This window comes from Scylla paramamosain, chromosome 45 (genome assembly GCF_035594125.1).
Source record: "Scylla paramamosain isolate STU-SP2022 chromosome 45, ASM3559412v1, whole genome shotgun sequence".
NCBI lineage: Eukaryota > Metazoa > Arthropoda > Malacostraca > Decapoda > Portunidae > Scylla > Scylla paramamosain.
In genome coordinates, this window is record NC_087195.1 from 11,803,535 (window position 1) to 11,808,667 (window position 5,133).

The following is a 5,133-nucleotide window of genomic DNA, read 5'->3' on the forward strand; positions in this document are numbered from 1 at the left end:
ATGTTAAAATCTACGTAGAAGAGTTTTATGAGTTTTGTAAATGCAGAACAAAATAAATTAACTTAAGCTCTGGTGTCAGCAAGTCAATCCACGTCAGTGAGGGCGACAGTTCCCAAACAAAGGCAAATTGCTTCCCAACTTTAACTGAAGGTAAACAGATCAACATTTTCTTGTGATGTATCATAGTTCACTTTGTTAAGGTCAGTTAGGTTTTTGTAAGTCAGTCTGTTCGTATGTCGGCTTCAATGTATGTATGTCTTTGTTTTTTGCCCTTGACTTTGTTGGTCTGTCTGACACTATTTCTGTCTGTCTGTCTCTCTGTTTGTCTGCTTCTGTCTATTTATCTGTCTGTGTCTATCTGTTTCGTCCGTCTACCTGTTTGTTTGTTTGTCTACCTTTCTGTTTATATGTTCGTCTGTCCCCCCCCCCCCTCTCTCTCTCTCTCTCTCTCTCTCTCTCTCTCTCTCTCTCTCTCTCTCTCTCTCTCTCTCTCTCTCTCTCTCTCTCTCTCTCTCTCTCCTCATCTCGGAGAAAATTGAAGTAAAACAAGTATTTACACAATACATTTTCTCCTCCACAATGCCACGGAAAACCTTCCTTCCCATTTTATCCAAAGTCTTCTCATTCCTTACTGTCCCTCTCCCTGGTCTGCTGTGCCCTCTGTTACCCTTTCATACTTCTTTACATTCCTTCCTTCCTTCCTTCATCTTTACCTGTGTTTTACCTTGAAAGTTTCCGCATAGTTACTTTCCATGTGTTCCTGTGTGTGTGTGTGTGTGTGTGTGTGTGTGTGTGTGTGTGTGTGCCTGCCTTGTCGCAGGTAGTAGGTTGGTATTTCTCAACTCGTCAGTCTTATAGAATTATTGCCACGCTCCTGTTTGTTTGTCTAGTCTTGTATATTTTCACTTCATTAAATTCCGCTTCAGAGTTTTTCTTTTCCATATTTATGTTTGAATTAATGTTTGTTTGCTCATAATCCCGCTTTCATTCCTTATGGTTGGCAGGCTTCTTATTTCATCCCATTGCTTCTCTTAGTAATTTCTCACTGAGAGAGAGAGAGAGAGAGAGAGAGAGAGAGAGAGAGAGAGAGAGAGAGAGAGAGAGAGAGAGAGAGAGAGAGAGAGAGAGAGAGAAAGAGAGATACTAAATTTGTGCTACCATTACCCTTTGTTTATTGTGAAAATAATGCTAAACATATTTAATCGAATTATTTTAAGTTAGCGTTCCTCTTAACTTGGAGTGATTACTATTAAAAAAAAATATTACTCTTCCTTTGGCTTATGTGGACAATTTTGTCCTATTATTATGAGAGAAAAATGTGAGTATTTCGCCCCCTAAGCATCAATGATTATACCACTATCTTGTTAAGCATTGGGTTTTCTTAAGCAAACACTATTATCATGTATTGTGCCTACATGTACACACAAAAAGCTACAAAACTATCAGTAAAATATTATATAATGAACAATATTGTATAGCGTTGTAGTGCCATTTAACTCTTGCCTTACCTTGCATTCCTGCTCCTCCCTTCCTGTTCCCCTCAGGACACTGTGTCGTGACCTTCCACTTCTGTCTCTTAAGTGCTCGTTTACTTATGTTGGAGAGCTGCACTACCTCAGAAAGCGCTATTTTGTACATTACTACTGTGACTAATGTTTCCTCTATTATATCATGCAGTTATATGGTTCTCTGATATTGAAGTATTCTTTCCTTCCTTCTCCTTTAGGATATTTGTGTGCGTACATGTCTTTATATAACGTGGCTTTATTCAGTTAATGTTACTGGTACATTTTTTTTCTCATATTTATCGTATTAATGTATTTATTCAGTTTGCTTACCTTTACCTTCTTTGTGATATTTTAATTGGTCCTCATTTCTGTAGCTATTATGTTAGTGTTCTTAAAAATAAGTTTACTTTTATTTATCGTCATTGTAAAATTCGTGGTTTCTAAACCCATCGTATTAATGTTGTTTTATTAAGTTCACTTATCTTTTCATCCACCTTTCCTATAGTTATCGCATTGATATTTATTACTTATCCAGCTCACTTATTTTTCATCACTATTATAGATTCACAAGTCGACCTCCATTTCCGCTGTGTTGTGTTTCCAGCCGGCTGTTCCTTACCGTCCTGACCCACAGCCCTCCTGACCCTCACTAGGTCCACGCAACTGAGAAATTCTCTTATGCCTCCCATTTTCCTTCCTTTCTGCAGTTCGACCTTTCCCCCACAGGCCTTCCCTTCCACTCCACTTTCCTTCACCAACGAGTTAATTACGTGAAGGTCTGGCTATTTCCATAAACTTCATTCATTCATTTTAAAAACGTAGGAAACACTTTTGGAACATGGTTAATGAGACCATCGTCGTCTCCCGTTCTCCTTGACGCCTCACAAATAAGTTATTTTTTGGATCCCCCTGATTAATGTCTTAAAACTGAATAGCACTTTATTCCTCGTTATTTCCTCGTGACCCGGAACAACGAGCTTAATGCCTCACCAAAACCTTGTCCCCTGAGGAGGTGCAATTATTTCATCGGATGTTTAGCAGAAAAGACATTGGTATTTTAAAGACGTGGCGAAGAGTTTGTGTATTAAGAGAGTGCGTATATTGAGAGTGTTTATAGGAGGCTGCATGACGAGTGTGTATGACGAGTGTGTGCTGTACGTATAACAGAGTGCTTTAGGAGTGTATTATGAGTATGTAGAGTGTATATTAGGAATGTGCATTATGAGTGGGTATAGAAAAGGGTATTATGAGTGTGTATAAAAGTGCATTATGATTGTGCATAAAGGAGTGCATTAGCAGTGTGCATCAAATATTGTATTACCAGTATATATGAGAATGTATTACCAGCGTGCACAAGAGAGTATATTACCATTGTCTATTGAAGAGTGTATTTTCAGTGTGTATACGAGAGTGTATTGAGTGTGTATTACCAGCGTATATACGAGAGTCAACTGCAAATGTATTGTAGCGGTGTCACATAATTAATAATAATATGTATTGTATTTATAATGCCTTGCCTCATTAGCAATATAAGTGTATGTATACATATATGCATAAGTGTAGATAGTGGGTGTTGGCGGATAAGGGTGGGGCGGACATGATCACGCCTACGTCACACACACACACACACACACACACCATGGAACTTTCCATACTCCTTTTACTGCCATGGATAAGTAATCGGTAGCACCTACATTATAGTATCTAAGTATTCTCCATAATTAATCTCTCTCTAATGTATTTTGGCATGTATTACTCTTAGGTATAAGTAGCTTTTCCCTTGCCTTATTTATGTAATTAGAGAGTTATAATTATGAATATATTCATGTACTGTGAGTGCGGTCAACCCGCCCCTATTTCTAGTGTCAGCACTTTTTGAAAACACTAAGCGTCCTTCGTGCCGGCTGGGGCAGTCTCTTGCCTGGGTGTAGCGCTGTAACACGCAGAGGACATCCGTTGTCCTATACGCGCCACACCCTTCTCCACACCTCTGTACATATATCTAAATATACATATTTTTATACGTCATCTTTGACATTCACCTGAAAACCACAGAAACTCACCAAGAGTGACTTTACCTATTATACAAAGGTAAGAAACTAATGAACAGTTCCAGCGGTAATTGATAATTCAAAACCACTGTGGAACATTTGGTGGCAGCTTAATGAGATACGAATAAACTAACTCCAGTGCAAAGTGCACTGGTTTTCAGGTGAATATCAAAAGGTGAACGTATAAAAATATATATATTTAGATTTATGTACAGAGTTGTGGAGAAGGGTGTGGCGTGTACGGGACAACGGATGTCCTCTGCGTGGTACAGCGTTACACCCTGGCAAGAGACTGCCCCAGCCGGCACAAAGGACGCTTAGCGTTTTCAAAAAGTGCTGACACTAGAAATAGGGGCGGGTTGACCACACTCACAGTACATGAATATATTCATAATTATAACTCTAATTACATAAATAAATAAAGGTTTGCTCCAAAACTCCATGAGCATTAACGACTGAGCGTATCCGAACGCCCTCCTCTCTTTCCAGTACATCGCTTCCCCATTATGGCTCCTGGTCAAGTGGCACAAGTGGTGTGGGCAGCGCAGGGCCAATAAGACTCGGGATTACCACTGGCAACACGGCACGCAGGCACACATATCGATGGCGTGCTGCAAAAAGCTGCTGTGTACACTGTCCGGACGTGTGCTATTGTGTGTGTGTGTGTGTGTGTGTGTGTGTGTGTGTGTGTGTGTGTGTGTCAGTGTGTGTGTCAGTGTGTGATTTTCGTTGCCACTCACACATATTTAATATGATACAGGTAGTTTAAATCCCAAATGTCTGGAAAGTGCATTCGCCCGCTAATACACACACACACACACACACACACACACACACACACACACAATATTATTATGAGGCTATTAATTTTTATTGGATATGAGAAGACTATTCTTCAGTTCTCTTATGTGCATTATGTACGTAATCTCGTGTAAGAGCAATCGTGTTTGTACACCTTTGTTGGTAGGCTGTACATTCTTTGTAGGTCTTCCGTCACCTTAAGTAATAAATGTTTGAATGGTTCGGTTCATCAAAAATGTTGAGCAGATTTTCAAAGCTTCGATTTTCTGGCCACTGACAGCACCGCCCCCCCCACTCCCCCTAACACTCACCTCAGGGCCATCATCGACCAGGCCACCGCGCCACACAGACAGCTGTGATGGCAGTTGTGATGGCAGTCCCTCTGATATATGTAATAATTTCAGGCTAACACTCCAGTAAACAATACGGTTCATGAACTTCATAACTGCATAATAGTGAGGTAATGGCAAGAGTTTGGAAGGTTTGTTCGCAATTATTATAGCTGCATAAAGCGTCCTGTTTATTTATACCTGCACAGCATAAATTAATATATATATATATATATATATATATATATATATATATATATATATATATATATATATATATATATATATATATATATATATATATATATATATATATATATATATAATGGATAGATAATAATAGATATATAATGGATAGATATAATGGATACAGGTATGCAGTATAGGTGTGTGTGTGTAATAATAATAATAATAATAATAATAAACGGTTTATTATTTAGGCAG

At 38.7% G+C, this 5,133-nt stretch overlaps 1 long non-coding RNA gene across 1 annotated transcript in view; it reads left to right on the top strand.

Annotated features, from left to right (window-relative positions):
* LOC135094461 (uncharacterized) overlaps positions 1 to 4,893 on the top strand; it is a 20,146-nt gene extending 15,253 nt beyond the window's left edge. The window contains exon 3 of the long non-coding RNA XR_010263823.1: positions 4,049 to 4,893. This is a non-coding gene — a long non-coding RNA (uncharacterized LOC135094461). The remainder of the gene's footprint in view (positions 1 to 4,048) is intronic.
* Positions 4,894 to 5,133: the final 240 nt, after the last annotated feature.